This window comes from Tachypleus tridentatus, chromosome 5, assembly GCF_004210375.1.
Source record: "Tachypleus tridentatus isolate NWPU-2018 chromosome 5, ASM421037v1, whole genome shotgun sequence".
In the NCBI taxonomy this organism is placed as follows: Eukaryota; Metazoa; Arthropoda; class Merostomata; order Xiphosura; family Limulidae; genus Tachypleus; species Tachypleus tridentatus.
The window spans coordinates 4,892,357-4,903,194 of NC_134829.1; the positions used below are offsets into that span (position 1 = coordinate 4,892,357).

The window sequence follows — 10,838 nt, forward strand, 5'->3', positions numbered from 1 at the left end:
ATAAAACAAACAGTTCTTGTCTTTTCTTTCCATACACACTATGTATACAGTTTATAAAACAAACAGATCTTGTCTTTTCTTTCCATACACACTATGTATACAGTTTATAAAACAAACAGTTCTTGTCTTTTCTTTCCATACACACCATGTATACAGTTTATAAAACAAACAGATCTTGTCTTTTCTTTCCATACACACTATGTATACAGTTTATAAAACAAACAGATCTTGTCTTTTCTTTCCATACACACTATGTATACAGTTTATAAAACAAACAGATCTTGTCTTTTCTTTCCATACACACTATGTATACAGTTTATAAAACAAACAGTTCTTGTCTTTTCTTTCCATACACACTATGTATACAGTTTATAAAACAAACAGTTCTTGTCTTTTCTTTCCATACACACTATGTATACAGTTTATAAAACAAACAGTTCTTGTCTTTTCTTTCCATACACACTATGTATACACAAAACAAACAGTGTTGTCTTTTCTTTCCATACACACTATGTTTTTATAAAACAAACAGTTCTTGTCTTTTCTTTCCATACACACTATGTATACAGTTTATAAAACAAACAGTTCTTGTCTTTTCTTTCCATACACACTATGTATACAGTTTATAAAACAAACAGATCTTGTCTTTTTTCTTTCCATACACACTATGTATACAGTTTATAAAACAAACAGTTCTTGTCTTTTCTTTCCATACACACTATGTATACAGTTTATAAAACAAACAGATCTTGTCTTTTCTCTCCATACACACTATGTATACAGTTTATAAAACAAACAGTTCTTGTCTTTTCTTTCCATACACACTATGTATACAGTTTATAAAACAAACAGATCTTGTCTTTTCTTTCCATACACACTATGTATACAGTTTATAAAACAAACAGATCTTGTCTTTTCTTTCCATACACACTATGTATACAGTTTATAAAACAAACAGATCTTGTCTTTTCTTTCCATACACACTATGTATACAGTTTATAAAACAAACAGTTCTTGTCTTTTCTTTCCATACACACTATGTATACAGTTTATAAAACAAACAGTTCTTGTCTTTTCTTTCCATACACACTATGTATACAGTTTATAAAACAAACAGTTCTTGTCTTTTCTTTCCATACACACTATGTATACAGTTTATAAAACAAACAGTTCTTGTCTTTTCTTTCCATACACACTATGTATACAGTTTATAAAACAAACAGTTCTTGTCTTTTCTTTCCATACACACTATGTATACAGTTTATAAAACAAACAGTTCTTGTCTTTTCTTTCCATACACACTATGTATACAGTTTATAAAACAAACAGTTCTTGTCTTTTCTCTCCATACACACTATACAGTTTATAAAACAGTTTATAAAACAAACAGTTTATAAAACAAACATATCTTGTCTTTTCTTTCCATACACACTATGTATACAGTTTATAAAACAAACAGTTCTTGTCTTTTCTTTCCATACACACTATGTATACAGTTTATAAAACAAACAGTTCTTGTCTTTTCTTTCCATACACACTATGTATACAGTTTATAAAACAAACAGTTCTTGTCTTTTCTTTCCATACACACTATGTATACAGTTTATAAAACAAACAGTTCTTGTCTTTTCTTTCCATACACACTATGTATACAGTTTATAAAACAAACAGTTCTTGTCTTTTCTTTCCATACACACTATGTATACAGTTTATAAAACAAACAGTTCTTGTCTTTTCTTTCCATACACACTATGTATACAGTTTATAAAACAAACAGTTCTTGTCTTTTCTTTCCATACACACTATGTATACAGTTTATAAAACAAACAGTTCTTGTCTTTTCTTTCCATACACACTATGTATACAGTTTATAAAACAAACAGTTCTTGTCTTTTCTTTCCATACACACCATGTATACAGTTTATAAAACAAACAGATCTTGTCTTTTCTTTCCATACACACTATGTATACAGTTTATAAAACAAACAGTTCTTGTCTTTTCTTTCCATACACACTATGTATACAGTTTATAAAACAAACAGATCTTGTCTTTTCTCTCCATACACACTATGTATACAGTTTATAAAACAAACAGTTCTTGTCTTTTCTTTCCATACACACTATGTATACAGTTTATAAAACAAACAGTTCTTGTCTTTTCTTTCCATACACACTATGTATACAGTTTACATACAGTATGTATACACACTATGTATACAGTTTATAAAACAAACAGATCTTGTCTTTTCTTTCCATACACACTATGTATACAGTTTATAAAACAAACAGATCTTGTCTTTTCTTTCCATACACACTATGTATACAGTTTATAAAACAAACAGTTCTTGTCTTTTCTTTCCATAACACTACAAACAGTTCTTGTCTTTTCTTTCCATACACACTATGTATACAGTTTATAAAACAAACAGTTCTTGTCTTTTCTTTCCATACACACTATGTATACAGTTTATAAAACAAACAGTTCTTGTCTTTTCTTTCCATACACACTATGTATACAGTTTATAAAACAAACAGTTCTTGTCTTTTCTTTCCATACACACTATGTATACAGTTTATAAAACAAACAGTTCTTGTCTTTTCTTTCCATACACACTATGTATACAGTTTATAAAACAAACAGTTCTTGTCTTTTCTTTCCATACACACTATGTATACAGTTTATAAAACAAACAGATCTTGTCTTTTCTTTCCATACACACTATGTATACAGTTTATAAAACAAACAGATCTTGTCTTTTCTTTCCATACACACTATGTATACAGTTTATAAAACAAACAGTTCTTGTCTTTTCTTTCCATACACACTATGTATACAGTTTATAAAACAAACAGATCTTGTCTTTTCTTTCCATACACACTATGTATACAGTTTATAAAACAAACAGTTCTTGTCTTTTCTTTCCATACACACTATGTATACAGTTTATAAAACAAACAGATCTTGTCTTTTCTTTCCATACACACAAATGTATACAGTTTATAAAACAAACAGTTCTTGTCTTTTCTTTCCATACACACTATGTATACAGTTTATAAAACAAACAGTTCTTGTCTTTTCTTTCCATACACACTATGTATACAGTTTATAAAACAAACAGTTCTTGTCTTTTCTTTCCATACACACTATGTATACAGTTTATAAAACAAACAGTTCTTGTCTTTTCTTTCCATACACACTATGTATACAGTTTATAAAACAAACAGTTCTTGTCTTTTCTTTCCATACACACTATGTATACAGTTTATAAAACAAACAGTTCTTGTCTTTTCTTTCCATACACACTATGTATACAGTTTATAAAACAAACAGTTCTTGTCTTTTCTTTCCATACACACTATGTATACAGTTTATAAAACAAACAGTTCTTGTCTTTTCTTTCCATACACACTATGTATACAGTTTATAAAACAAACAGTTCTTGTCTTTTCTCTCCATACACACTATGTATACAGTTTATAAAACAAACAGTTCTTGTCTTTTCTTTCCATACACACTATGTATACAGTTTATAAAACAAACAGTTCTTGTCTTTTTTTCTTTCCATACACACTATGTATACAGTTTATAAAACAAACAGTTCTTGTCTTTTCTTTCCATACACACTATGTATACAGTTTATAAAACAAACAGTTCTTGTCTTTTCTTTCCATACACACTATGTATACAGTTTATAAAACAAACAGTTCTTGTCTTTTCTTTCCATACACACTATGTATACAGTTTATAAAACAAACATATCTTGTCTTTTCTCTCCATACACACTATGTATACAGTTTATAAAACAAACAGTTCTTGTCTTTTCTTTCCATACACACTATGTATACAGTTTATAAAACAAACAGTTCTTGTCTTTTCTTTCCATACACACTATGTATACAGTTTATAAAACAAACAGTTCTTGTCTTTTCTTTCCATACACACTATGTATACAGTTTATAAAACAAACAGATCTTGTCTTTTCTTTCCATACACACTATGTATACAGTTTATAAAACAAACAGATCTTGTCTTTTCTTTCCATACACACTATGTATACAGTTTATAAAACAAACAGATCTTGTCTTTTCTTTCCATACACACTATGTATACAGTTTATAAAACAAACAGTTCTTGTCTTTTCTTTCCATACACACTATGTATACAGTTTATAAAACAAACAGTTCTTGTCTTTTCTTTCCATACACACTATGTATACAGTTTATAAAACAAACAGTTCTTGTCTTTTCTTTCCATACACACTATGTATACAGTTTATAAAACAAACAGTTCTTGTCTTTTCTTTCCATACACACTATGTATACAGTTTATAAAACAAACAGTTCTTGTCTTTTCTTTCCATACACACTATGTATACAGTTTATAAAACAAACAGTTCTTGTCTTTTCTTTCCATACACACTATGTATACAGTTTATAAAACAAACAGTTCTTGTCTTTTCTTTCCATACACACTATGTATACAGTTTATAAAACAAACAGTTCTTGTCTTTTCTTTCCATACACACTATGTATACAGTTTATAAAACAAACAGATCTTGTCTTTTCTCTCCATACACACTATGTATACAGTTTATAAAACAAACAGTTCTTGTCTTTTCTTTCCATACACACTATGTATACAGTTTATAAAACAAACAGTTCTTGTCTTTTCTTTCCATACACACTATGTATACAGTTTATAAAACAAACAGTTCTTGTCTTTTCTTTCCATACACACTATGTATACAGTTTATAAAACAAACAGTTCTTGTCTTTTCTTTCCATACACACTATGTATACAGTTTATAAAACAAACAGTTCTTGTCTTTTCTTTCCATACACACTATGTATACAGTTTATAAAACAAACAGTTCTTGTCTTTTCTTTCCATACACACTATGTATACAGTTTATAAAACAAACAGTTCTTGTCTTTTCTTTCCATACACACTATGTATACAGTTTATAAAACAAACAGTTCTTGTCTTTTCTTTCCATACACACTATGTATACAGTTTATAAAACAAACAGTTCTTGTCTTTTCTTTCCATACACACTATGTATACAGTTTATAAAACAAACAGTTCTTGTCTTTTCTTTCCATACACACTATGTATACAGTTTATAAAACAAACAGTTCTTGTCTTTTCTTTCCATACACACTATGTATACAGTTTATAAAACAAACAGTTCTTGTCTTTTCTTTCCATACACACTATGTATACAGTTTATAAAACAAACAGTTCTTGTCTTTTCTTTCCATACACACTATGTATACAGTTTATAAAACAAACAGTTCTTGTCTTTTCTCCATACACACTATGTATACAGTTTATAAAACAAACAGTTCTTGTGTATACAGTTTATAAAACAAACAGTTCTTGTCTTTTCTTTCCATACACACTATGTATACAGTTTATAAAACAAACAGTTCTTGTCTTTTCTTTCCATACACACTATGTATACAGTTTATAAAACAAACAGATCTTGTCTTTTCTTTCCATACACACTATGTATACAGTTTATAAAACAAACAGTTCTTGTCTTTTCTCTCCATACACACTATGTATACAGTTTATAAAACAAACAGTTCTTGTCTTTTCTTTCCATACACACTATGTATACAGTTTATAAAACAAACAGTTCTTGTCTTTTCTTTCCATACACACTATGTATACAGTTTATAAAACAAACAGTTCTTGTCTTTTCTTTCCATACACACTATGTATACAGTTTATAAAACAAACAGATCTTGTCTTTTCTTTCCATACACACTATGTATACAGTTTATAAAACAAACAGTTCTTGTCTTTTCTTTCCATACACACTATGTATACAGTTTATAAAACAAACAGTCTTTCTTTTCTTTCCATACACACTATGTATACAGTTTATAAAACAAACAGTTCTTGTCTTTTCTTTCCATACACACTATGTATACAGTTTATAAAACAAACAGTTCTTGTCTTTTCTTTCCATACACACTATGTATACAGTTTATAAAACAAACAGATCTTGTCTTTTCTTTCCATACACACCATGTATACAGTTTATAAAACAAACAGATCTTGTCTTTTCTTTCCATACACACTATGTATACAGTTTATAAAACAAACAGTTCTTGTCTTTTCTTTCCATACACACTATGTATACAGTTTATAAAACAAACAGTTCTTGTCTTTTCTTTCCATACACACCATTTAAACAGTTTATAAAACATATCTTGTCTTTTCTTTACATGCACTTATAAAACAAACAGTTCTTGTCTTTTCTTTCCATACACACTATGTATACAGTTTATAAAACAAACAGTTCTTGTCTTTTCTTTCCATACACACTATGTATACAGTTTATAAAACAAACAGTTCTTGTCTTTTCTTTCCATACACACTATGTATACAGTTTATAAAACAAACAGTTCTTGTCTTTTCTCCATCCATACACACTATGTATACAGTTTATAAAACAAACAGTTCTTGTCTTTTCTTTCCATACACACTATGTATACAGTTTATAAAACAAACAGTTCTTGTCTTTTCTTTCCATACACACTATGTATACAGTTTATAAAACAAACAGTTCTTGTCTTTTCTTTCCATACACACTATGTATACAGTTTATAAAACAAACAGATCTTGTCTTTTCTTTCAATACACATACTCCTAACACTGAGGTGTCCCACTTGTAACATTAACCCAGTTTGACTGTATTACATCATCAAAAAGAGCACTAGTCCTAACACTGAGGTGCCCCACTTGTAACATTAGCCCAGTTTGACTGAATTACATTTATAACAACTTTCTGCTTTCTTCCATCGAGCTACTCTTCTCTCCAGTTACTTAACTTATCCCTCACAACTATAAAGATAAGTTTATTTACATCTTTTCTGTGCCAACTTTTCAAATAATTTCTAAAAATCCAGATACACCAAATCTACACCCTTACCGTCATCTACATAAACAATAACATTTTCAAAGTACACCAAATATTTGTAAGGTAAGATTTTCCTTCAGTGAAACCACGTTGACTCTCCAATAAAAATTCTAAACTTTGTTAAATGACCTTGCAAAATATCTTTTTTATCAGAGTTACCAAAACTTTTCCCACAACTGATGTATGATTAATAAGTCTATAATTATTGGGACAACTTTTATTACCTTGAAGTTAGGTTTGACATTAGCTACTTTCCAATCGATTGGTACTTGTCCACTATTTAAGGGTTTACACAAAATTGTGGCAAGTGGCTCACATATCCAGTTCTTGACCTCCTTTAAAACCCTTAGGGAAATATTATTGTGAGCCTTATCGTTCTTTAAACTTTTCATCCAGCAATTGTTTAAGATGATGAATACTGTTTAAGTCTTCATTAGTAAAAACTGAAGATAAAATAGAATTTTTACTAAACTAACCATTTCATAATCATCAGATACAAGTCTTCCTTCATCATCTGTAAAGGATCATATCTCCATCTTTACATTTTGTTTACCCTTAATGTTTTAAAAATTCCTTACTGTTAATTATTATGCTTTCAACCAAATTCTCCATACGTCCTTTTGGATGTCCTAATTTCCTGTTTCTTGATCTTCCAGTCTTCCATGATACCAATCAATTAAAATTTATTTTATATCATATACCCTTTGTGAACAAACCTGTTTTTTTAATTACAGCTACCCTCTACTCGCTATAAGGAATATATCTGTTTAGAATACTGAAAAAAATGTATTTAGAAATTTCCACATTTGCTCACTGTCTCCAAATAACTCAATTCACAACAGATAACTCTTGTTCCATCTCTTACAAATTTCCACATTTGCTCACAGTAACTCAATTCACAACAGATAACTCTTGTTCCATCTCTTCAATATTTGCTTTTTTGAAACTTGGATATAAATCTTTATTACATCAAACCTAATACAGAAATTGTACCAAGGTGGTTCCCAGTTTCCACCTTCTCAACCATTTTGATAGTAATAGTCAACAATAAATCTTAAATATTATTATTTCTAGTTGGTTCCTTGACCAGTTAGTGAGGAAAACTATCTTTACCAGTTTCTGGAAACATTTCTCCCCCATAATTTGACTCTAGAATTTCACAATCAATGTCTGAAATTAAAATCACCCATAATGATGACTTCATTAACAGTTGAAATATTAATTTCACACTCAAGTTTTTCACTAATTTCATCAGCTCAATCTAGAGATCTGTAACAAATTACTACCAAATTTTTTTCTCTAGATATTCACTAACAGAACCTCAAATGGATTCAGTCTCCTTGCTATTTTCCTTAATGTTCCCAACTTCAACACAATGTAACTCACACTTTAACTCTCTTTACTACCCTGCCTCTATTAAATAACCTACAACCATGTATTTCAAAGAAGTTTTTGTCATCAAAATCATTTATTTAAACTTGTTTCAGTTACTTCCATCATATCAAACCCTCCATTCCTATCAGTGCTCTAAAGTCATCTGTTTCTTATACCTCTAGCATTATAATACTATCATTTAAGCCTGTCCTTATATCTACTTTAATATTAATTTCCTATTATAAATTTTCCTCTACATCTTAATTGTTTCATTTAGTTTATCTTTGCCCTCACCCCTACCCTAGTCCTAGTTTAAATCTCCCCTTACAGCTGATTTAATTAATAGTTCTTGAAAACATGTCAGGCCTTTTCCTACCTAAGTGGAAACCATCCATTCCAAAAGTTCCCTTCTCTAAACTGATTCCACAAGGCGAACCAGCTAACCTATTTATTGTTACATATTAACTTCAGTCTCGTATTTAGACCTAGTGATCTACTCACAATTTCATCTCCACAATAACTTCTTGACACAATTAATTTATCTTTAAATGTTTTATTCAACCCCATACAATATTAATTAGTTCCTCTGATTTTCTCTACCCTGTATTGTTAGTCCCACATGTACAACAAAACCTACTTAGTTACCAGTTCCCTTCATTTTATCTCTTGCTCTGTTAGTTATGTCTTCCAGCTGTGACCTACAATAGCATACTTTTAATATTTTAACACTATTTAATCCACAGATTATTCTAACCACATGCCGTGTCAAGGAATCATCTATAACTATAATCTTCATTAAGTTCATAATCCATATTCAACCTTTTGCTTTCCCTCACTCCAATAGTTTCTTGTCTGCATAAGCCTAGGGCTGAAATCTGTTGTTCAATCAAATACGATGTTTACAATTATGTTCACTACAATTAACCCTAATACTACCCTAACATTCTGAATGTCATTGTTAAACTTGCCTGATTCCTACCTTACATGTAAAGACTTAAGCTCTTCTTAAAGTCCTGATGTCATCTCCCACAGTTTATAATTCTCTATAACTAGTTACTCAACTTCAGTTACGATAGTCTACAGGTTTTCCTCCAACCTGCAAACTACATATAAGTTGAACATCCTCACTACAAGTTCCTTAAAAGGACACAGTAGTCCAGAGTTCCCAAATAAAACACATTCATTGCGCCTAACGCACCCAACAAACTGCAAATGTTTAACCTCGAACTAGTTTTAACTATAGCATTATTTGTCGAATTAAAATAAACACTCGCTGCTATCATTAAATATCAATAGTCTGTTGTTAACACTGTTAAGCTTAGGGTTTTAAACTATATTTATTAAATAAAACAATGTATTTAATTTGTCTTACAATATCGCTACTAGTTGAATTATAACCAAGCCTAATGAACCGTTACACGTATCTAAGCCTAATCGAACGTTATACTACCCGTTACACTATTAAAATCTAAGTTTATACCTAGTATTTTAGTACAGCGGTATGTCTCCGGATTTACAACGCTAAAATCAGAGGTTCGATTCCCCTAGGTGGGCTGAGCAGATAGCTCTTTGTGGCTTTGCTATATGAAAAACACACACACACAGTATTTTAGCCCCCAATCTTACTAAATGTAGTTATTTTCTTGTGCAACTCTAATTTCTAAAGATAAAAAAGATATAACCAAATAACATTCAAAAGTTCGCAATATTATAAAAAACTTGGCTTTCTAACATCTCTTTACAAATAGATCGAGTTTTTTTTCTTTCCATACAGATTATGAATGCAGTTTAGATTTTTAAAAAATCAGTCTGACATACAGACCATGTACGAGCATACAGCTTAGAAAAACCAATAGAACTTATCTTTTCTTGTCATATAGACGATGCACACTGTTTGGAAAACAAAACAACAACAAATAGAACTTGTCTTTCCTTGCCATACAGACCATGTACACAGTTTAGAAAACAGTTTAATCCATTTAGTGTAAAATGTGTAGTTCAGTTTTAAAAAGTATCAAACACCTACGTATAACGTTCAGTACTAATAGGTGTGTAAATTAGGCTTATTTGTATTAACTACACAACTACAAATTTCACGTATAAGTACATGATTTCTACAAAAGACACCAATGTCTCAACAGCATTTTATTATTTGTTTTTATTCAACTTTCTATTTGTTTTGTATTTGAATATGTTACTTACTAAGTGTTTCGTTTCCTACTTAACGACATGGCACTTCTATCTCATAGTGTAAAAACAGTGCTTTGTAAAAAAAAAAAGAACTTCTTTCCGTGTTCTTATTTTAACGTTTATACAAGAAAGTCTCCGGTGTAGGTTTCTCTGCATTTCTTGTTGACACAGTGCTTTACTGGTCATTTCGAGGTATGAAGCACACCCCAACCACTCTGTACACTGAACAACGTATTAACGTACTTTAATATAAATGCTACAAGTTTAAACTTTCCGCTTTCAGCATACAACACATCACACGTTTCTGATTGAACGCGTTACTTTCATTATTCATAACTATGA

The 10,838-nt window shown here is 30.0% G+C and overlaps 1 long non-coding RNA gene across 1 annotated transcript in view; it reads right to left on the reverse strand.

Moving 5' to 3' along the window:
- Nucleotides 1-9,420, reverse strand: part of LOC143250219 (uncharacterized) — a 224,063-nt gene extending 214,643 nt beyond the window's left edge. The window contains exon 1 of the long non-coding RNA XR_013028087.1: nucleotides 9,286-9,420. This is a non-coding gene — a long non-coding RNA (uncharacterized LOC143250219). The remainder of the gene's footprint in view (nucleotides 1-9,285) is intronic.
- Nucleotides 9,421-10,838: the final 1,418 nt, after the last annotated feature.